Raw genomic sequence first — 24,694 nt, 5'->3', positions numbered from 1 at the left:
CACTGTCCCTCTCTCTCTCTCAAAAATAAATTTTAAAAAGTTTAAAAATAGGGATAATAATTCCTACTTTATAGAGTTTTCATGAAGATTAAATGGGTTAAATTTGAAAAATCTGGGGGAGGGTGTTGGAATTCCCACATAATATGGGCTTATAGGGCTTGTGACCATTTTATTAAAATTTCAAGATAAGTGATTTCAGCTGATCATGTAACGTAAAAGTTTTATTTATCTCATTTCCTTAGATTGGTATATAAAATAACTACTTTTTGAAAATATAAGCTATATTCCAGGGGCACCTTGGTGGCTCAAATGGTTAAGCATCCTACTCTTGATCTCCGCTCAAAACTTGATCTCAGGGTCATGAGTTTAAAGCCCTGTGTTGGGCTCTGCACTTGGCATGAAGCCTACTTTAAAAAATAATAATAAAAATACAAGCTACCTTTCGACAATATCATAGAGTTTATGGCTCCCTAACTTTACAATGTTGTTCCCTCCCCTTAAATAATCCCAACCAGTGGTTCTCTAACTGCGGAGTGCATCAGAATCATCTGGAGGACTTTTCAAAACCCAAAAGGCTAAATTTCTTTTTTAAGATTTTATTTTTAAGTAATCTCTACACCCAACACGGGGCTCAAACCTACAACTCCAAGATCAAGAGTCATGTGTTCTACTGACTGAGCCAGCCAGGTGCTACCCATAAAGCTAAATTTCTGCATCTGAAGGTCTGAGCAGAGCCTGAGGCTGTTCCTTTCTTACAAGTTCCCAGGTCATGTTGATGCTGTGGTACAGGGAACACACTTTGAGAACGACTGAGCTAAACCACCCTTTGACCATTCTTTCGAATTCTAGCTCAGATGCAACCTCCTTGAACACCTTTCCTTCCAACCTTCATGCCCTCTACCCCCCTTCTCTGATAAAACTAATCACTGTACCTACTGTTTATTTCATAGTATACTGTAATTTATATATGTACACATCTGCCCTATATCTATCTGGTACCTAGCCCAGGGCCTGACCCGTGGCAGGTGTTGACTGTTTGAGGAGGGGATACCAAACTCCTGGAAGATACCCACATGCAACAAACTCCTTTGTACGCTCCTGTGCTGGGCTTCTTCTGCTCCCTCTGCTTGCAACACCCTCCACTTTACCTGACTCAAGGCTTAGCCCAAACATTCCCTCCTCCAGGAAGCCCTCTCTGACACTCCTTCTGCCTCAGGTTTGTGTCAGGTGCCCCTTTTCCTGTCTGTCTATAACATATCATACAACATATTTAATATACTATCTATAACATATCAATCTACAACATTTATCTTCGTAATAGCTACCACTCACTGAAGGCTTTCTAAGTGCCAGGAACTCTAATAAGCAGAACTGGATTAAAATCTTTGGAGATCTTTTGGTCAAGCAACTCCCACTTCTGGAAATTTATCCCACACCTCAGGAAAATGACTCCTACAGAAGCACACTCCCTACAGCATTGTTTGCGATGGAAAAATATTAGAAAACCTCAATATCCATTAGTAGGGGAATGGTTAAGTAAGTTACACTGCAACTATATAAGGGAACAGTGTGCAGCTGTCAAAAAAGAGAAGGGATCCGCTATTTATGTACTGACAGGGAATGAGCTCCAAGATACGTTGCTAAGTGAAAAAAGCAAGGAGCAAAACAGTGACAAGAATGGTAAACATCTATACAAAAACGAGGACATTTTCACATAAGACTTAGAAGGCTGCCTGTGAGAGAAACTGGGTGGCAGAGAGACTTTTTACTTAAATACCCCTTTGTACCTTTTGAATTTTGAACTATTTGAATGTGTTACCTATTCAAACAAGCATGAAAAAAAATTAAAGACCTTTAGAAAGCCATAGAATAGAAAGGTTAAGGTGCTCCCCTATTTAATCAATATAAAAATAAAAATGAGTATGGAAGTCTAACAACATTTAGCTTTTTTCCAAGATGACTTTTGCTATTTCTACGAAATGTCTCATGCCAAGCTATTTCCATTTCCTCTTTGCATTTTGTGTCTCTGCTTTATTAGCGCCCTCAGTACGTGCCTGATCTATTAAAGGTCAATCCATAGCAGATGTTCATTAGACCTGGTGACAACACTCTAGTTCTTACAGTACAGGGTGTGCAAGGGTTGTGACCCTTCGGTTTTCCCCCCGCCTTGCTGGCTGCTCCTCTGGAGTCCTTTCCTGGTTCCTCCCCTGCCAGTTCTTAAACTGCCGTCATGTTCTGTCCTAGATCCTCCTCCAGTTTCCTGCACACTCACGGGCTCTCATGGCTTCGGTTCACACCTACAAGCAGATGATCCAGTTTCCATCCCACAACATATTTCTCCCCCAGATTTCAGGCTGGCACATCCAGCTGCCCACTGGACCACTCTGCCACAGTCCTCAAAATACCATGCTCTCAAATGAAGTCATCATGAACTCTGCCCGCCTCCGGTGGTCCCTATCTGAGGAGACTGGCATGACAACCTATCCACCGCTTTCTCCAGCCAGAATTGGACCTCATGGTTAATGAATTCTCCTTCATCTTCCCACCTCCACCCTTCAAATCTTAGGTCTTTCCTAATGTTTTCGGAAATTTCCTGTTTCTCTCCAAACTTTGTCACTTCTCGGTTGGGGCTGTCATCATTTTTCACTATCATGGTTTTTGGTTTTTACAAGTCTCTCGACTGGGGATCTCTACGTCCAGTCTTGGCCCCGTGCCCCACACCCCATCTGTACTCTGCAGCCAGAGAGGTCCTTTTAAGATGCAACTGATCATTTCCTTCTCTTTCAAACCTTTTTGCTTCCTTCTGACTTTAGGAAAAAGTCCGACCCTGCATGACCTAGCAGTCCCACTCACCATTCCAGCCTCATTTCTCAACATGCACCTCTCACTCGCCCTCAGCACATGCACCATGCTCCAGCCAGAACATCTTTTCTCAGACCTCAGAACCCCGTTTCTCTCACAGCATGCTGCTAAATCAATTACTCTTCAGTATGTAAAAAAAAGTCTTGAAATGTGGGCCCCACCAAACACCACGATAAGGCAGCTGGTGGTACTAATCTTCTAAATTGGCTCCGTACTTCAATCATCCTTGTTGAAAACATGTTTATTATTCACCTCACCCTTTATCTCCCTTAGAGCTGAAGACATGTGAGGTGAAGACCCACTATCTCATCTACATTTGTCAACTGCCTTCCCCCAAACTGGCATCAGGAGCAGAGTGGTGACTTCAGTAATCAGTTCTATCTTGAGCTGCACTCCTGCGCCCACAGGCTTACAGCTGGGCTGCTGTAATATTTTCTTTGTGACCAGCGAGAGAGGGTGCTCTTTTACATTTTTTTTTTTTTACATTTATTTATTTTTGAGACAGAGAGAGACAGAGCATGAACGGGGGAGGGTGAGAGAGAGGGAGACACAGAATCCGAAACAGGCTCCAGGCTCTGAGCTGTCAGCACAGAGCCCAACGCGGGGCTCGAACTCACGGACCGCGAGATCATGACCTGAGCCGAAGTCGGCCACTTAACTGACTCAGCCACCCAGGCGCCCCGAGAGGGTGCTCTTTTAGGCAACAGTTAGGTGCGATTGTGCAAGGCAGAGCACAGACTGTGGAAACACAGAGCAGGGGAACAGGAACCTCACCCCAGCATCCCGCACAGCATCTCCTATGCAGACTTCTGACCCATGCTAGGCTACTCTAGGTCTTTCCATTAAACAATTAATTATCTGAGGCAGTCTGGTCACTTCCCTGAGTCCCTTCCAGGAACATTCTCCTAGGATTTACAGCCTGGCAGTACCCAGGATGGTGATAAGGAAAGCAAAAGCAAAGTACTACTCGAACCTTCTCTCAGTCCCACTATGAAGGGCAGGGGGCGGGGGTAACAAACACTCAGCAGTAAAAGTCAGACAAATAATGGTTAGCTACCTGCAACTCAGGCAGCTCTGAAATACAGCAGACACAAGTTTCTAAGGAAATAAAGCCCCTTAAGGGCTGTCAAAAAAGGCCCCTGAAAAATTTATATTTAAATTGTTAACATAGGAGCATATGGCACATAAAAGGAACAAGACAGATGGTTAGCAAAGTTCCTATTTCTCATATAGTTAAATCACAGAGGTCAACAAACTGCTTTATCTGTTTTTTTTGTTGTTGTTTTAGAGCGAGAGAGAGAGTATAAGCACCAGTGGAGAGGGGCACAGGGAGGGAGAGAGAGAATTCCAAGCAGACTCCATGCTTGGCGAGGGGCCCAATGTAGGGCTTGATCTCACAACTGTGAGATCATGACCTGAGCTGAAATCAAGAGTCGGACACTTAATCAAATGAGCCACCCAGGCTCCCCAGCAAACTGCTTTAAGTCATTTATTTGGCCAGACTATAAAATTACTGGGAATTTCTCATTTGCAGATATGAAAATACCTACATAATAACTCTAAAGTACGGTAATCCACTCCTATTTACTTTGTGGCAGTGAGTGGATGGAGGTATTAGAAAGAAGGTACCAATGAAAGAAGGAATGATGTATTTATTGAGCATTTAACATACTGCTAAACATACTGTGTACTAAGCTGTCCCTCTATTCCACACTGACCAGCACAGCTGTCATTGGCAACTATGCACCACAATCTCCAGGGAAAACTGAAGCTACTTGTGGGTGTGTGAGAACAAAACACCTTGGCTTGGGGTATGGAGCCCAGTGGAGCCCAGGTTAAAACATAACATAAGCAGCTGGATTAAGAAACACCAATTTTGGGGCACCGGGGTGGCTCTGTCAGTTGAGCGTCTGACTTCAGCTCAGGTCATGATCTCACAGTTCATCAGTTTGAGCCTCGCATCGGGCTCGCTGCTGTCAGCGCAGAGCCCACTTTGGATCCTCTGTCTTCCTCTCTCTCTGCCCCTCCCCAGCTCATGCTGTCTCTCTCTCTCTCTCTCTCAAAAATAAACATTAAAAAAAAGGAACATCAATCTTTGTGAAAATTCCAAATTAAGCAGATAAATCAGGAGTGAATTCCCATATTATAAGAGCAAATTAATTTCTCCAACAGATCTGCACCAGTATTTAGAGATCATTAGCTTCTTCAATACCGGGTACAGGACAAAGGCACTTAGCACAGCCATGAACGACAGAGTCATGCATGACACAACTAGAAGGATCTTTTGAGTTCGTGTCCCGCTTGTTGTTGTTGTTGTTGTTGTTGTTTTTCCCAAAAAAAGAAACTGAAGCCAAACAGGTCCAAAGACTGATTTAAAACCATACAGTGAACAGGTGACACAGCCAGACCAGAAGCTAAGTCTCTAATTTCCACTATTCAAACCTAAAATTGAATCAAAAACTTGGGGAAAACATGGGAACCAGCAGACTGGAGCACACTTAGACCAGCATCATTTACCAAAAGAAATCCCAGGAGAGATGTTATGAGAGGCTGTCCTGCTGTTGTAAAAGTTCGGATTAAGTAGACCACAGCTTTTTTTTTTTTTCTTTTTGTGGACCTACCTTCCATTAGATAATCTACTTTTTGTTATCTCTTTGTATATCATACTTAATACTGCTGATTTAAACAATCAGGTCCACACACTTAACTTCTACATTGTAGGAACTACAGTACCATTTTGAACTAATCACTGAAATTCTTGTCTTATTCAGTCCCAGGTAAGTTCGCACTGCTCTCTTTGCTCATGTTACTCCAGGAAATTTATCCTCACTATTGCTCAGCGACTTTCATTCATCTCTAAATGGCTTTCTATGATGTTCCCTTCAGTGCTACATTCAAGCCTTCTCCCCATTTCTTCAGACCCCCAACTGTTCTCTGCTGCCACTCATTCCCTCCCAGATGATGACCTGGTTTCCACTCTAATGACGCTGAGGTCATTCAGCTAAGGCTTCCTCAACTTCCTCCTCCTCCTGTCAAAACTGCTCCATCTTTGGGTGCCTCGGTGGTTCAGTCAGTTGAGCATATGACTTTGGCTCAGGTCATGATCTAACGGTCCAAGAATTCAAGCTCCGCATTGGTCTCTGTGCTGACAGCTCAGAGCCTGGAGCCTGCTTCAGATTCTGTGTCTCCCTCTGTCTCTGTCCCTCACCCATTCATAATGTCTCTGTCTCTCTCTCAAAAATAAATATTTTGAAAAAAATTTTTAAAAACCTGCCCCATTTTGTCACTATTTTCTCTTTCCACCTTCCTCCCAGAGGAAGATGCAGCTTGCTTCCTTCACAGGCTAAGTCCTCCAGCCATAATAACCTTCCACCCACTTCCACAACTGCATCTCCAGTCTTCCTCTCTGCTGGCTTTGTGTGCAGTGCATACGCTCGGTTCACCCTCATCCTTAATTCCAACAAACCCAAACAAGGCAACTTGGACCTACTCAAACCTCCTACCTTTCCAGCTCTCCTTCCTCTGCCTCCCTGCTGCATTTTCAAAGGCAGAGTCGAATCACCAACTTGCTCCTCCGTCAACTTGCTCCTTAAGCTTTTTGCACTTAGCTTCCTCTCTCAACACCCAGACTTTCAGAGGTCTCCAGTGGTTTCCTTGTCACATATGGAGTCCTCACTTCTTTAAACTCCCTGCAGCATTTGACTCTGCTGACTTACCTGGGTTTCTTGAAACTGTTCTATGACTCTCAGGGCACTGACCACACTGGTTTTCCTTCCCTACTTAACTGCTTCTTTGCTGACTCCTCTTCTTCCCCAGACCCCCCAAAAAAGACATTCTCCAAATCACGCTTCTCTTTTTTAATCCACTCCTAATGGATTCCTACTGGGGAATCCGTTCCTGTTGCTAAGGGGGACTTAGCTGTCACTACTGTACAGATATGCCACAAGTCTCTACCTCTAGCCATAGCAACGCTCCTGATATTTCCAACTTCCTGCTGGATGGTTTCAGCTGACTTAATCATTACACATCAAAATCTGGGGTTCTCAAATGAATCTATTTTTATTCCATCTCAGATGATTCTTTTCGATTTTCCTATTTCTTCTTCTAAGACACTCAGACTCTTAAGCTTTTAGGGTAATTTCTGGCTCTTATATTTGTCTTATTCTCACAGTGAATCAGTTCCAAAGTCTATTGATTTTACATTTAAAAGTATGTCTAATCATGTCTATCTCCACTGCCTTAACCCAGACCCTCACCCCACTTTTCTGGGCCACTGTAACAGGTTTCTGTGCCTCCAGACTCTCTTTCCATTCATGTTAAATAAACACTAAATCTTTGCTGAAGCACAGCACTAATTACAGAGTTCTCTCATCTTCTTCAGTGGTCCTCAATCTACCTTCTGAGTCAGCTCTTACTTTCCCTGCACGTACCCTATGCCTCAGCCATCTAGACCACTCACTGCTTTCTCATCTTGTTTCTTTTTTCATATTGTTTCCCGCTTTGAAGGCCACCTCCCATTTCTGAATGTTCAGATCCTATCCAACTTTCGGTGCGCAACTCAAATGCACTTTTGTGAGGCTTTCCCCAGTCCTTTCTCTCAACATTTACTTGTACCTATCAAATGCCACTTACGTACTTACATTTCTCTCATTTTAAACTAGTGTGTCTACCTTATCTCTAATAAACTGGAAGCTCCTTAAAGCGTGAATTCTTGTCAGCATTTAGTACTTAATAGGGATTTAATAAATGTTTGCCAAGTGACTCATCTAATTACCTGTTTTATGAGGTACCTACCTGAATACACCTTCCTTAGTAGTTTCAGATTTGGTGAAGAAACCTATATTCACTTTATATATACATGGTACAGTAAGAGCAGGAAGTCCTGGGTTTGACAACTTGTTCTGCCACTTAGCTGTGTGGACTTTGAGTAAAATATTTAATCTCTCATAGCCTCAGTTACCCTATCAGTAAATTATGGTGTAGTGCCTGCAGATTAAAGTGCTGAAAAAGTATTTAGAACCCCTAGCACAGTTGCACATACTTAGCATAGAGACAATACTTTCCAAAGCTGGGCCACAATATAACCTATCCCACATGCTCTTCTTAAAACGTGACACTGACACGCTTTCCACTGAATAGTGGGGTCTATGTACCCTCTCTTTGAACCCAGGCAAAGCTCAGTGACTGCCTCAACCAAGAGAATATGGTGAAAGTGACACTATGCGGCCTCTGGGGATATGTCATAAAAATGCCATGCACTTTTACCTTATTTCCTTGAAATAGAAGCTCTTGGAACACAGTTGCCACGCTGTGAGGTAGGTAAGGTCAAATGAAGAGGCCACGTGTGGGTGTTTCGGCCAACAGCCTCAAGTGAGATCCAGCTGATGGCCACCATCGACCCCAAGACATGTGAGTAAGGAAACTTCCCAGATGACTCCAGCCCCAACTCCAGCTAACTGCAATAGCTTGAGATACCCCGTGCAAGAACTGCCCGGTGGTGGGGCACCCGGCTGGCTCAGTCGGTAGAGCATACAACTCTTGATCTCAGGGTTGTGAGTTTGAGCCCCACCTTGTGCACAGTTTACTTTTTTTGAGAGAGAGAGAAAGAGAGGGATGGGGGAACGGAAGAGTGGGGAGACAGAGGGAGGGAAAGGGAGGGAGGGAGGGAGGGAGGGAAGAAGGGAGGGGGAGGGGGGGAGGGGGGGGAGAGAGAGAGAGAGAGAGAGAGAGAGAGAGAGGGAGAGAGAGAGAGAATCTTCAGCAGGCTCCACGCCCAGCTTGGAGCCCAGCATGGGGCTTGATCGCACAACCATGAGGTCATGACCTAAGCTGAAATCAAGAGTCACGCACTTAACCACTGAGCCACCCAGGTGCCCCAGGGTTTACTTAAAAACAACAAGAACAAAAAAATTGCCTAGTGGAGCCCAGTCAACTCCTGAGCAAGAGATAATAAAAATAATTGTTTTTTTGAGCCACTAAATTCTGGAGTGACTATTACACAGCAATAGATAAACTAAAAATCCGGTGCCCAACACATCCAGCTACTATTGACACAATGCCACTGTAAATCTCAGTCAGTCTCCTCCCACCCCTTACTTTTTCAAACTGACAGACCTCATCTTTTTACTTTAACCTCACATGGCAGGCATCATCCTTTCATTTAATATAATGAGTGCTTACTATGGGTCAGACCCCATTTTAGACTCTAGGAGATAACAGTGAACAAAACAGAATCCCTACCTTATGAAGCTTTCAGTCTAGTCAGATAGAAAGAGGGCCAAATGAATCCATAATGTCAAATAACAATTGTTAATGTAATTTAATAAATTACATAGTAATTTATATACAATGTTAGGTAGCGATAAGGGTGATCCTTCATGCTTATTATTTGTCCTTTTCTAGAAATTAAAGGAATCTATTATTCTACCACAAAAACACAAAGTATTCAGAACCATCTCAGTTTAAAATAAAATAAAGGATGTAATATTATTTTGTTTTGTTTCCAAAACATTTCCGAACAATGCCTCACACATTTGTTGGTCTTTCTGGCCATAGTGGCCAAGTGGAAAATCTAGAAATTCTAGGTCCCTTCATTAGGTCATAACCATTCATTTTATCAAAGTAATTTGGAATTTTTTATTGTGTCAGTGAGCTTCCAGATTTACCTTTTAAATTTTGTATAATAAATCAATATAATATTTTAGTTTGTGCTTTCTAGTTCTTAAATGCAATATCTTATGTTGTTAAGATACTTGTGCTTTTCCTAATGGCTTACATCGATTAGTAAAATTTTCCTGTAACTTTTTCCTAAGCACTTGGTTCTTCTTAATATGGATGAATATAATGTGCTTATATTATGTGAATTAATGTGAAAAGAAAATATAACTTACAAAAATAAAAGCTGCAGCAACTTTTAAAGAATATACATATTTATAAAATACACATGCAGGGGCGCCTGGGTGGCGCAGTCGGTTAAGCGTCCGACTTCAGCCAGGTCACGATCTCGCGGTCCATGAGTTCGAGCCCCGCGTCGGGCTCTGGGCTGATGGCTCAGAGCCTGGAGCCTGTTTCCGATTCTGTGTCTCCCTCTCTCTGCCCCTCCCCCGTTCATGCTCTGTCTGTCTCTCTCTGTCCCAAAAATAAATAAAAAAAAAAAAGTTGAGAAAAAAAAAAAAAAAAAAATACACATGCATTCTGCAACATACATCTATTTTAAAAAATGAACTTTAATTCACTTCCAAACTTTACTATCCTGTTTCTTTATTTGCCTACAGCATTTTCTAAATTTTTTTTAGTGTTTATTTTTGAGAGAGAGAGACAGAGCATGAGCAGGGAGGGGGCAGAGAGAGAGGGAGACACAGAATCTGAAGCAGGCTTCAGACTCCGAACTGTCAGCACAGAGCCTGATGTGGGACTCAAACTTACGAGCCACAAGATCATGACCTGAGCCGAAGTCAGACGCTTAACTGACTGAGCCACCCAGGCTCCCCTATAGCATTTTCTACCTATTCTTGAATCACAAAACAAAAATAAACCACACACACCAAAAAAAAACCCACTCACACAAATCCACTAATATTTTTTTCTGGTTATAAAAGTCATAGATACTCACTGTGGAAAAACTAGAAAATTTACAATTAATGAATGAATAATGAAATGAATGCCCAGGAGTGCCTGGCTGGCTTAGTTGGAAGAGCATGTGACTCCTGATCTTGGGGTTGTGAGTTCAAGCCCCAACTTGGGTATAGAAATTACTAAAAAATAAATATATAAACTTAAGAAAAAAGAAATGAATGTCATCCAAATGTTTACTGATTACTTTTGAGTAATGAGGATAAATGTAATTATTTAATCTCTCTCTCTCTCTCTCTCTCTCTCTCTCTCTCTCTCACACACACACACACACACACACACACACACACACACTGCATAAAGAAAAATGTTAATGGGGCGCCTGGGTGGCTCAGTCAGTTGGGCGTCCGACTTCGGCTCAGGTCATGATCTCGCGGTCCGTGAGTTCGAGCCCCGCGTCGGTCTCTGTGCTGACAGCTCAGAGCCTGGAGCCTGTTTCAGATTCTGTGTCTCCCTCTCTCTCTGACCTTCCCCCATTCATGCTCTGTCTCTCTCTGTCTCAAAAATGAATAAACGTTAAAAAAAAAAGATTTTTAGAAAAATGTTATCACACAAAAACATTTCCATCATTACAGAAAATTCTATTGTGTAGTATTTCACTATTATACTGCTTCCCAGGACTGGGTATTTTTTTCTTCTTTCCTTCCTTCTTTCCTTCCTTCTTTCCTTCCTTCCTTCCTTCCTCCCTCCCTCCCTTTCTTGCTTTCTTTCTTTTTTTTTTTCCTGCAGAGGGAGAGAGAGTGAGAGCACATGAAGAGAGAAGCACAGAGCCAGAGGGGCAGAGTGAGAGAGAGAATCCCAAGCAGGCTCCACACTGAGCATGGAGCCTGACATGGAGCTCGATCCCAAGACCCAAGCTGAAACCAAGAATCAGATGCTCAACCAAATGAGCCACCCAGGCGTCCCATAGCACTGGGATTTGTAGTTAGGCCTCTTGTTTATGGGATTACAATTTCATTGACCAGGCAAATATACACACATGAAATGGTAAACAAGACAAGGCCAGTTAAAAATAAGAGAACAAACTACAAATATTATCGAAGTTCAAAGAAATAAAGAGATAAATACAGGTAGATATGGAACAGCCTTCATAAAGGAGACACATATTTATTTATTGACTTAATAATTCATTGAGGGACATGAATACATTGTGCTAGGCTCTATAAGGGGCTGACCTAAGCAAGATTTAGGGGCACTACAGTTTAATAAGAAGATTAACTGTCAACCACCACCTTCACCCTATTTCTGTCATTAATGAACTGTATGATATTGGGATCTCTAGTCCTTGTGAAGGGGATGATCTCAGACGTCTAGTCTTAAAGTGCTATGATACAAAGAAAAGAGGAAATGAAAAAGGCACCAGAGAATAAGGAAAGCAACTAACCGAAAAGATCCAAAGTTGACAGAATGAGCTATGTTCCTAGAATACAAAGCAGAATGAATGGTGATTTTGCATGGAGGAAATATTCATACATTCAATATATATTTATTGACTGCCTATTATGTGCCAGGCACCATGCTACAATGGATAAGGATACTATAGTGCTCAAAACAGATAAAAATCCTTTGTTTCTAGAATCTGGCATTCTAGAGGGGAAACAAGTAATTAAAAAAAAATAAATAAGAAACTATATTGTGGGGCACCTGGATGGCTCAACTGGTTGAGCGTCTGACTTTGGCTCAAGTGATGATTTCACAGTTTGTGAGTTCAAGCCCCACACTGGGCTCTGTGCTGACAGCTCTGAGCCTGGAGCCTGCTTCGGATGCTGTTTCCCTCTCTCTCTGTCCCTCCCCTGCTCATGATCTCTCTCAAAAATAAATAAACATTAAAAAAATTAGAAAATAATTTCCTTAGGGGCACCTAGGTGGCTCAGTTGGTTAAATATCTGACTCTTGATTTTGGCTCAGGTCATGATCTCATGATTGGTGATTTCAAGCCCCATGTTGGGCTCTGTGCTGACAGCATGGAGCCTGATTGAGATTCCCTCTCTCTTTCTCTCTCTCTCTCTGTCCCTCCCCCACTCATGCTCTCTCACTCTCTCAAAATAAAAAACTTAAAAACTTAAAAAAAAAAAGAATTTTCTCATAATTGCAGAGAACTTTATAGGTCATTTAGTACAACCCATTAGATTATTATACCCCTATTACTCCTCCCAAGTGAGCAACTTGTCTTGGCTTGAACTATTTTAATTTTTTTTCATTTACTTACTTATTCATTTATTTAAAGTAAGCTCTAAGTCCAATGTGTGGCTTGAACTCATGACCCTGGGATCAAGAGTTGCATGTTGTACCAACTGAGCCAGTCAGGTGCCCCGGCTTGAACAATGTTAGTGCCTAGATCTACCTCCATAGACCAGACAGCCCATCCATCCTCAAATAGCTCTTTTAGACTCTAATAGCACAGAAATCTGTTTCCTAGTAATGTCTAGTCTTTATTCTTTTTTAGGGACACTTTGTACACTACATGCTTCAGATATTTGAAGACAGTCTTCAAGTCTTCTCTCAGATTTCTCTTCTCTTCAGGTTAAAGTTAACCAGTTGTTTTCACTCTTTTCTAAGTGACATGGCCTTATGCTTTGTAATGGTAAGTTAAGGGAGTCTCAACTGCAAGCCAGAAAAACTGACTTTGGGTAACTTACATTATGTAACATAAGATTTATTGGAAGGATAGGAGGTAGAGCACAGAACTGAGGAAAAGCTAAAGAATCAGGTCTTTGGGAACAAATACAGAGCAGTTCCAGTATCCACATATTAGGAATTAATCCATGGTTGTGATGAAGGAAGCTTGTCACTGTGTCACTCAACCTAACATTCAAATGAAAAGAGGAATACATCTATTTGCCTAACATCTATTGGCCTAACCTGGGTCACGTACCCACCTACTAGGTCAGGGATGGACTGTTTCCTCAAAGCAAAACTGAGCTGCTATTCCCTGAAAAACCTACACTGGATGCTGGGCAGGCTGAAACAACTTATGTTCACTAAATTCTCTCAAAATGTGATACCTCAAATCCAACATAAGAATCCAGGTGTAGAGGAGGAGGAAAGCCAAGGTATAGCCCCCTACACTTGGCTGTATGACCTCGCGCAAGTGACCGAACTCTGCCTCAGTTCCTATCTGTAAGTAGGTGGTGGTCACAACACTTTGTTGTACCTGCAGCAACCAAGTAAGAAAATGTATGTGAAACACTTTATAAACTCAAAGCTAACTACAGTAGCCAACACTTGCTGACTGCCTATCAGAGTCACATTGCACAGATTATTTTATTACATAGATTATTATTTTTATTTATTTACATAGATTATTTCAAAACAACCCTATGAAGTAGAAGATTATGAGCACGAACTCTGGAGTCTGACTACCCAGGTTCAAATTCTGACTCCATCACTTATTTCTGAGACCTTGAACAAGTTACTTAGCTTGTGACTGTTTCCTCACCTTAAGTGGGCATAATTCTAACAACTGTGATTATGAAGACCGAGGTAATATAAGTAAAACTCTTAGAACCGTGCCGAGTATATAATAAACACCCAACAAATATTAGCTGTTACTATGGTGGTAGCAGTAGTAGGTATCCCAATTTTACAAATGAGCAAAATGAGGCATTGGGAAGTTACATCACTTGTGTTAAGTTTTCAAAGTTTAACGTGGATGAGCAGAATTTGAACTTCATTGTAAGTGTTCCTAATTACTATACTCCATACACTTTGAAAGTGGAGGGGGAAAAAAAAAGTGGTATTTGGACTTTAACCCTAACTTCAAGTCACACAAATTAAGGATATTTACAAACGAAACTCAAACACAAGAAGAAGGAAATGAACTGTTGATACACGTCTTTAGAATGTTAGCTAGAAGGCTAATCAGATCTCTAGAGAAGACCAGGAATATTTATATTATTTTGTTAAGGAAGAAAAGTCTCTTACCTCTATTGGAAATCAGCCCCTTACCAAGGGTAAGCCTTCTGATTAGTGCTTTCAATATGATTTTTTTTTTTTTTGCTTTTTTAAAGATTTTATTCTTAAGTAACCTCTATATCTAACATGGGGCTCGAACTTACAACCCCGAGATAAAGAGTCACATGTCCCACTGACTGAGCCAGCCAGGCGCCCCTCAATCTCATTTCTAATGTTTGTTTGTTTGTTTATTTATTTATTTAGAGAGAGAGAGAGCGCTAGCGTGCGAAAGGGAGCACATGAGCAGGGGAGGGGCAGAGTGGGGGGCGGGGACAGAGGATCGGAAGCGGCCTCTGTGCTGACAGCAGAAAGCCTGATGCAGGGCTTGAACTCACAAATCATGCGATCATGACCTGAGCCGAAGTCGGATGCTTAACGGAGTCACCCAGGTGTCCCCTGAATCTCATTTCTAATGTTACTTTTATTGACAAAGTTACTTAATAATGCCAAAGAAGTTAACTTCTCCAAAACAATTCACATTAGCAGAGAAAAAAACTATACATACCAAACCTGCATCACACTTCGAAAAAGTAGGAATGTGTTTATAACCAAGAGAGAGGCATAATGTTAGAAGATGCAGTTAACTGTCCACCAAAAAAAAAATAAATAAACATTTCTCATTTATGAATTAAGACCATCAATGAGGCTAAATGTTCGAAAAGGAGAGATAATTATATGGATACTATCCAAACAATGGTGTCTTCAAAATCAGTTCCTAAGCCACACTAAAAGTAAGCTTTGTTATTTGTCATACAGTACTACTCAGAGTACTACCGTGTTCTGAATACCACATCCGATGAAGTATTCATTCAACAGATACTTAGTGATTACCTAGAGGGAAGTGGTGAAAAAGACAGAGGCCCTACTCTCATGGAGCTTACACTGTAGGCAGGTATTACAAAAAAGAAATTGAGGCTCAGTTCCCAGGACTGTCAGACTCTATTTCGACTGTATCATCTCTCACTGGCAAGATACAGCTTCTCCTAAAAGTCTACACCTAATCATGCAGTCCTGACAGCATGGAACAATTTAGTTTCTCTCTGGTGGCAGTCCAGAGTCACTTTCTCAGTGAAGTATTCTTCCCCCAACTCCCAAGAGCAAAGACTGCTTGGTCAGTAGTTTAACACATCATGTTGACATGTATACAATTCTTTTTCTTCCCTCATTAGTCCCTAACTCCCTCAGGGCAAGAACCATGTCTTAATCTCTTTATATGTCTAGAAGATGGTGGAGCAGATACTCAATAAATAGCTGAGTGGAGCTCACGAAAACATTTCAACAGAGTAGACAGTGGGAGCCAGACTGCAATGAACCAAGGAGTCCAAGGAAATGACGGGCATAGTGTTTGCCCTTCAAGAACAAGCCCAGAAAGGAAAAGAAGAGAAATGGAAGTAGTTCAAAGAAGAAATGTGATCACAGGAAGGTTTTATATTTTTTTCAGAATAAGCAAGATTTGAACTTATTTTTTTTGTAAGGTAGTACAGCACAATTAGAAAGAGCAGATGGGGCACCTGGGTGGCTCAGTGGGTTGGGTTTCTGACTTTGGCTCAGGTAATGATCTCACAGTTCGTGGCTTCAAGCCCCACGTCAGACTCTGTGCTGACAGCGCAGAGCCTGGAGCCTGCTTCCGATTCTGTGTCTCCCTCTCTCTGCCCCTCCCCCACTCGTGCTCTCTCAAAAATGAATAAACATTAAAAAAAAAATAAAAAATAAAATAAAAAGAGCAGAGATGGCAGAGTCAGATAGGCTTGAATGTGAATCTGTTACTTACAATGTCTACAGGCAAATCACTTAACCTCTGTACTTCAACTTGACATACATAAAAAGAGAATGGGGGCACCCGGGTGTCTCAGTTGGTTAAGCAACCAACTTCAGCTCAGGTCATGATCTCATAGTTCGTGAGTTGGAGCCTTGCATCAGGCTCTGTGCTGAACACACAGCGCCTGCTTGGAATTTCTCTCACCTCTCTCTCTGCCTCTCCATGGCTTGCGCTCTCTCTCTCTCAAAAAATAAATAAACGTTTACAAGAAAAGAAATTTTAAAAAAAGAGAGAATGATAATACCTACACCTCACTGTGACAATTACAGCACTTGGCAAACAGAAGAAATCCAATAAATGGTATTGATGATTATTACTGTATGCAGAAAGAAGCCTGGTCTCTGATGTTCTAAACCCTCTTGCATAGCTTGCGCTTCAGTCTGGATTTCCTATCTCAGTCTATGTGTTACTGTGTGATGGCTCAGCCAGTTGAGCATCCGACACTTGATTTCGGCTCAGGTCACGATCACGGTTCATGGGTTGGAGCCCTGGGTCAAGCTCTGCGCTGGTGGCATGGAACCTGCTTGGGATTCTCTCTCTCTCTCTCTCTCTCTCTCTCTCTCTCTCTCCCCCCTCCCCCCGCCTCACATGCAAGCATGCACACACTCTCTCTCTCTCAAAATAAATAAGTAAACATTTTTAAAAATATGTATGATGGCAAGGAAACAAGATCCTTACTTCTTTGTGTACCACCCTCTGTGCTATTCCACTTCCTTGTGACAGTCTGCATGAGCTCATGAATGGCTGCTGTGGAAAATTACTGATGTCACCAGCTGAGGAAATAGACACAATCCGGAGAACAAGCCAATGAAACTGATGTTAAATCATCAAACGTACAAGATTCTGGGCTCCTGCCAAAACTCATCAGAGCACTAAGAAGAGAGAAACTGAAAACACAAACACACAGGACATTGTTTAACTTCCTAAGCCAACAAGGTGTTCCCGGCATCCACCCCAGGCACAGATAGATGGCTGTACGATAAGAGAGAGGGGTTTCTCCAGAGTTCCTGTCTCAATATTTCACCCTAATGTCAGATTCATTTCTGTCAGGTGCTATTCCAGTTCACCAACTTTTCTGTCAACCTGACAAGTTTCCAAATTCACAAGATTAGTATGCTTTTTGAAAATATTTAAGCAAGTATTGTTCACAGCCTTTTTTTTTTTTTAATTTTTTTAATGTTTATTTATTTTTGAGACAGAGAGAGACAGAGCATGAGCGAGGGAGGGTCAGAGAGAGAGGGAGACACAGAATCCGAAACAGGCTCCAGGCTCTCAGCTGGCAGCACAGAGCCTGACGCAGGGCTCGAACTCACGGACCGTGAGATCATGACCTGAGCCGAAGTCCGACGCTCAACCGACCGAGCCACCCAGGTGCCCCTGTTCACAGCCTTTTAAAGCTGATGCTCTGGTGCTTGCTGCGGCAGCACATACACTAACTGAAGTTAATGCTCCGCTCACGTTCACCTGTTACTCCTATGGGATCAACAGAAACACCTCACCCCCCTCCCCTCTCAACCAGATCACACATCTCCATGCTTAAAAAGGGACACAGGGGGGGCGCCTGGGTGGCTCAGTCGGTTGGGCGACCGACTTCGGCTCAGGTCATGATCTCACGGCTTGTGAGTTCGAGCCCCGCGTCAGGCTCTGTGCGGACAGCTCGGATCCTGGAGCCTGCTTCTGATTCTGTGTCTCCCTCTCTCTCTGCCCCTCCCCCACTCATGCTCTGTCTCTCTCTGTCTCAGAAATAAACATTAAAAAAATTAAAAAAAAAAAGACTGTATCTCAGTTTCTCAAAAACATACACAACTGTGCTGAAGCTGAGGTACAATCACAATTCTTAAAAAAAAAAAAAAAAGGGACACAGGGAAGAAGACTCAAGTGCAGGCTACTGTGACAATTTTAGTGATGTTGAGGCTACATCTACCTGGGATTACTGGAAGACAAGAAAGATACTGACCTCCATTCAAAATCAATTACAAATTAATCATGGAGAGCAGAAATAAATATAGAAAACAAAGACGATATAACTACCGATTGGAGTTCGGAGAAAACTGGAAGATAGGGAAAAGAAGAGGAGGAAGAAAAGGAGTAGGAAATATATGTGTATCAAGAAACTTAATCACAAACATAATCACAAAAGCTACAAGTAATCAAGTCAAGGTTGAAAACTCAGTTTTTGTGAATCTGGGTCTCATTAGGAAATTGAATTTACCAAGAAAGAATAAGAGAGAAGGGTAAAGAATATTCCAGGGCACCTCCAATAACCCACCAAAAAGCCAGTAACCCACCACAGATTTCACTTGCAGCAGAAGATACTGGAAAATAAGGCAGTCACCTGTCACAGAAAAAAAACTTTAGAACACCTTTTTTCCCCTCCATATAAAAAGCATCCTGGTTCATTAAACTAAGTATAATTCTCGGAATTCCGATCCTAACCACGCTGGGTGATCCTGGCTAACACATGCCTCAGTTTCCCCAATGTTAAAACACGAACACATGACGGTGTGTAACGAGTCTCAGCCTCGATCTGAGCCTGTGTCCTGACCCCGGACCTGAATCTTCGACGGAAAGTCACAAGTTCAAGCCAAGGAAGAGCTGGCAGTTTAAATGTGCCCAAGGCAGCTTTAAAAAAAAAAAAAAAAAAAAAAAAGAAGGGTTCCCGGGCTGAGTTGCGGTTTCTGCTGAGGGGGATGTATACGGGCTCGAGCCTCCACAGCACCGAGGCTCCGGCGCCGGCGGCCCCGTTCCCGCTGGCGGGGCTCGGAGGCCGCCCCCGCCCAGAGGAGGGACGCGGGGGCGCAGCTGCTCGGGGTCCAAGCCCAGCCGCCGCCCCGCAGGCCCGGCACCCGCACCGCGAGAGCCCGCGCCCAGAGCCCCCATCCAACGCTGGCACCTGCGAGGTCCGGCCCCGCCGCTCTCCCCGGCCTCGGCCAGTCCTTCTCCCCTCGTCGGCCCCGTCTGCCTGTCAGTCCGTCCGTCAGTCGGTCCGTCCACAGTCGCCCCCGCACCCTCACCGTGGGGGGGCAGGTGTGGGTGCCGGGCCCCGCAGACACAGCGAGTCTCCGCCGACCTCTCCCTCCGCACTCACCTGCGCGGCGCGGGATGTCCAGCTGTCCAGCCGCCGCCAGTCCCCGCCACCTCAGTGCTAACGCGGGTCAGGCTCGCGTCTCCGCGGCTCAGCAGCTGGGACCCAGTCAGCGCTCGGCGGCGCCACCGCGCACGCGCACTGGGCCGAGTCGAAGGGGTTGGGAGGGGTGCGGGGGCCGCGGGGCATGGTGGGGGCTGTAGTCGTCTGGGTCGGCTGGGCTGTGGCGGAGCTGGGGTCCGCGCGCTCACTGAGCCAGCACGCGAGCCTCCTTTCCGACCGGAGCTCTGGTTCCCCGGCGGGCTGGGGCACAGACGACCTTAGAAGCCCATTTTTAGCTCAGCGATACCCCCTGACCTTCCGTCCGCACTGCAGTCCGAGGCGCTCAGGGCAACATGAAGTGGACCAGCAGTAGGGATGCGGGATAGGGGCGGCTGGACGCTGGAGAGGAGCGGCCCTTACTTGATGTCCGTTTTCTAAATATTTAAGTGCCTTCTTCACAAGTGTACAGAACCAGCCCTAGACCAGCCTGATCCACTCTTACACAATTCACAAGCCCTGGAAAGAGCCACAAATTGGAACAAATTTGGTTGAGGGCACGCCAGAGAAATTCACTCTCCGGGGATATATAATGCAGCGGGTGTAGTCAGAAGCCTGCGTTTGAGTCACTCAACAACGCTAACACTTAGCTCATCCATAAGATGAGAATGTGAATTTATGGTTATGAGAACTAGATGCTGTTGGAGGAAATGTTAAAGCACAGTACAAATGAACAGTCCAGGAGGGTAGCAGGCCCACCTCCATTTGATTACCCAGGTCCTAGCAGACATCAGATTCTATCCTGAAACAAACAATAGTATTTCAGAAATAGTATTTCTAGAAATTTCACCCTACTCTGAAGAGATAAATTTCATTTTAGAGCTGCTTATTAACCTACGCATGGGTGACTAATGGTGTTCCAAGGGGGTGATGCTTGGGTCCATGGATGGAACCATAGGTGAAATCTACACGCATACAAGCCTGTCTCAGTCCTGACCTCACTGTATTATGCTCACTTTGCAAAGCAATTTCATGTTACTTACAACATCCCTGTGAAAGCTGGAGGAATTTCACCATTTGAATTTTACATAGTACCCGGTCAAACTAATAAGTTGCAGAGCTCTGAACCCAGTTTCTGGGGCCAAATTCACTATCCTTCCCAACCACAGCACTCTTTCAAATTCTGCTTTCTTAAACCAACTAAACTAAACCCTCTGAAACCCATTGCCTTAGAGCAATGGATTCCAGCCTTTTTGGTTGTGGTAACATATGTCACAACTCGCAGGGGTTATATTTCGTAAGTGCTGACAGCACAGGGCCTGACTCGGGGCTCGATCTCATGAAACGCAAGATCCTGATCTGAACCAAAATTAAGAGTTGGATGCTTAACCAACTGAGCCACCCAGGTGCCCTGAAAAAATGCCACTTTATTAAAAGCTTCCTAGAATGCCACTCACGGCAAAGCCCTTCACAATTTGTGCCACAGGAAGGGTGGATGGAGCCAGGTGTATTGAAGAAATTCGGCCAAGCACCGAGCTGGTGAGAAAAACAGCATCTGCGTCATGCTGAAGGGTAGATTACAAGATGATAAAAACAAAGGAAGTAGTGTGGATTTGTTGAAGTTACATCCCAAGAGCACCTTTTCTCAGTGGTGCTTGATGAACTTCAGGTGTGTTCAAATGTTAACCTGTATATGTCTCATTATTGAGGAGCCATTCAGCACTTTGTGTAGTTCTGCTTCTTATACCGGAACCAAAAGCTCCAGGAGGGCAGACTGGCTTGTCCACTATTGTATTCCCAGGACACAGCAGGGCACTGGAAAAAATGTGTTAAATTATGAAATCTGGATCAGAAACAAAATATTGTTTAAATACTTATTTCCTCCAAGTTATTACCAAAGAAATGCTTTCTAAATGTGAAGTATGATTTGACTCTTTTCTTTCTTGGAAGAAATGAGGGATACCTGAGAGGCTCAGTTGATTAAGTGACTGACTCTTGATCTTGGTTCAGGTCTTGATCTCAGGGTCCCAAGTTCAAAGCCCTGTGCTGGGCTCCCCGCTGAGCATGGAAACCACTTAAAAAATAAAATGAGCAACTTAGCTGTTTAAGGAACTATGGAATGAATCCCTTTGAGATCTGTTCATTATGTTTGCATTTCTGCTTTATGTATATTTTATTTTTTTAAAGATTTTATTTTTAACTAATCTCTCCCTCCAACGTGAGGCTCAAACTCACAACCCTGAAATCAAGAGTCACATGCTCCACCGACTGAGCCAGCCAGGTGCCCCTACTTTATGTATCTTAAATACATTTGGCGTGTGCTCTGGCAACCAGTACTATCCTAATTATAACTTTTTAAAGTTTGAAGCTAAATTACCAGTTAACAATTAGCATTTAAAGCCATGGTTTTAGACTTCTCAGGAAGTTAGAGCCACCCAGTGAAAGGCTGCATCATTCGTGGATGGAAACGAACTTGAGGCATTCCTGGTCTGTTTCCCTCCTGATCTCACATGTGGCCTCTTGAAACCACTGTTCTGCTGGACCTTATTTCTTAGCAACCCCCTGTGGGGATTAGGGACAAGGGGGTCTGCAGTAGTTTTCAAGGATCTCTTCAAACTCTTTCTTTCCACTCCAGCTTGGCCTGGGATGTTACCTAATCAGTTTCTGGACCACTATACAAGAGGAGGGCCCAGTAAAAGTAACGGAACATGCAATACCAAGTAAGGCATTGGAATCCGAATGGGCAGGTCATATATGGTTTTGTAAGGCCAAAGGGCATTGTTTATGAGCAGAGAGAGAGGGCCTCTTGTTTTCATTCACCCAAAAACCCGCATTTCATTTGACCTTTTGTCCAAGTATTTTCCTATAGATCATCATGTCCTCTGAAGTGCTCATCTTGAAATTTGGGCCAGAAACGCAGATCAGTTTCTTCCTGAGTTTGGACTTTTCATGCAGGTAAAAATTACCACCCATATTCACCACTTACTCCATTTTCCCCAGAAATTTGGCCTCTAAGAATTTCTCTGTACACAGAGAATTTTCTCTGCACTTAATGAAGAATAAAGTCACACCAGATCCAGAATGGAAAACCAAATTCTGCCTTGACTCCTAGTTTTGTTCCAGATCAGCTAAATTAGAGCTAAATTTTGTGTCAGTTAGACCACATCTCTGATAAAGAACATACCTTATAAGTAATGTATATGAATTCCAGTACTTAAAAAGTGTTATAATGACTTAATGTAATTTGTCCTAGATGGGATCCTGGGACAAAAAAAAAGGAATTAGCTAAAAACTAAGGACTTTACTTGATGGAGGGCCTGGGTGGCTCAGTTGGTTGAGCGTCCAACTCTTGATTTCGGTTCAGGTCATGATTTCATGGTTTATGGGTTAAAGCCCTGTGTTGAGCTCAGTACTGACAGCACAGAGCCTGCTTGGGATTCTCTCTCTCCCTCTCTCTCTCCCTCCTCTGCTCTCTCTCTCAAAATAAATAAAAATTAAAAACAGGGGCGCCTGGGTGGCGCAGTCGGTTAAGCGTCCGACTTCAGCCAGGTCACGATCTCGCGGTCCGTGGGTTCGAGCCCCGCGTCAGGCTCTGGGCTGATGGCTCGGAGCCTGGAGCCTGTTTCCGATTCTGTGTCTCCCTCTCTCTCTGCCCCTCCCCCGTTCATGCTCTGTCTCTCTCTGTCCCAAAAATAAAAAATAAAAAACGTTGAAAAAAAATTAAAAAAAAAAAAAAAAAAAAAAACAAAAAACAAAAACAAGTGAAAAAACTAAGGACTTTATTTGATAATGTATCGATATTGGTTAATTGTGCCATACTAATGTAAGATGTGAATAAGGGACATCAAGTATGGGGTATATGGGAATTCTGTACCACCTTTGCAATCTAAAACTATTCTAAAATTTAGCTTAAATAAAAATTGCATTAAAAACTTGAAAAAATACACAAGAGCTGAAAGAAAATAAAAACTACCTTAAATTCATTATCCAAGAAACCACACATTATTTCATTATATAGCTTTCCAGATTTTTTTTTTTTTTTTTCAACTTTTTACTTTCTTTCAAGTAAGCTGTATGCTCAATGTGGGGCTTGAACTCGTGGTCCTGGAATCAAGAGTCATATGCTTCATCAACTGAGTCAGCCAGGTGTCCCAACTTCATTTATTTATATGCTTATTTATTTTGAGAGAGAGAGGGTGTGCGAGCAAGTAGGGGAAAGATGGTGGGGGGGTGGGGAGTAGGAGAGAATCCCAAGCAGGCTCCATGTTTAGCATGGAGCCTGACTCGGAGCTCAAGCTTACGACTGTGAGATCACAGCCTGAGCTGAAATAATGAGTTTGACACCCAACCAACCCAGCCACCCAGGCGCTCCCTTATTTTTTATGCTGGCTCATTCCTCATTCTTTGGTTGGTTCAAGTTCAGGATGTACTCTCTTCCCTGGCAGGCACACCAAACCAACAGCATCCTCCTTAAAATTTAGCCTGCTCCCTGACTGGTTGGCGAACTCTCTCCCAGGCTCAAAAATGAAAATGGCGCTTCCTGAGTACCTGAGGTCAGATCCTATGCTATGCAATTTCAGTCAGCTAGTCCTCACATTTATCCGGGATTTACATCACCATTCTGGAGGCACCTAACCTCTGTGCTTCTACTTAAGGACAGGAAGCTCTCCTGGTTATCAAATGAAATCTAGCATCAGCCAGGGGAAGAGAGCAGTACCTAGGTGTCTGACTGCAGCTGAACAGAAGCTGGTTATCCCACAGTCTGCCCAGATCCTGATTTTTGGATAGTTCAGACCCTGGAGTTTAGATCACTGGTTAACTGAATTCAATCTAATCTTCAAGACGGCATGAGTGTTCTCTTCTTAGCCAACCTGCAGCCCACCCAAATGCCCTTAATTAAAATGTTAAACGGGGAAGCCTGGCTGGCTCAGTCGGTGGAGCATATGACGCTTGATCCTGGGAGTGGTAAGTTCAAGCCCTATGTTGGGTGTAAAGATTACTTAAAAAAAATTAATTAAAAAATAAAGTCTTTAAAAAATGTCAAATGGGCAGGGCACCTGGCTGGCTCAGTACGTTGAGCTTCCGACTCTTCATTTCGGTTCAGGTCACAATCTCAGGGTCATGGGATCAAGCTCCGTGTCCAGCTGTGCTGAGCCTGGAGCCTTAAGATTCTCTGTCTCCTTCTGCCCCTCTCCCCCGTTTGCACACTCTCTGAAAGAAAAACAAACAAACAAAACCCACCCAAATAACCCAGGAAGAAAAACCAGACAAACCACCAATTATTAGAGATCAGAAGTCTGTCA

The 24,694-nt window shown here is 43.3% G+C and overlaps 1 protein-coding gene across 2 annotated transcripts in view; it reads right to left on the bottom strand.

Annotated features, from left to right (window-relative positions):
* SGSM3 (small G protein signaling modulator 3) overlaps positions 1–19,487 on the bottom strand; it is a 51,746-nt gene extending 32,259 nt beyond the window's left edge. Inside the window, exon 1 of one of the 2 annotated variants that reach the window (XM_060659498.3) lies at positions 19,356–19,487. The gene's annotated coding sequence lies outside the window, so the exon portion shown is untranslated. The remainder of the gene's footprint in view (positions 1–19,355) is intronic. The other variant, XM_060659499.3, reaches the window with a different exon arrangement.
* Positions 19,488–24,694: the final 5,207 nt, after the last annotated feature.

Source organism: Panthera onca, chromosome B4 (genome assembly GCF_046562875.1).
Source record: "Panthera onca isolate mPanOnc1 chromosome B4, mPanOnc1 haplotype 2, whole genome shotgun sequence".
Taxonomy (NCBI): domain Eukaryota; kingdom Metazoa; phylum Chordata; class Mammalia; order Carnivora; family Felidae; genus Panthera; species Panthera onca.
Note: the sequence above shows the minus strand (reverse complement) of the source record. Positions and strands in the feature narration are given on the sequence as shown.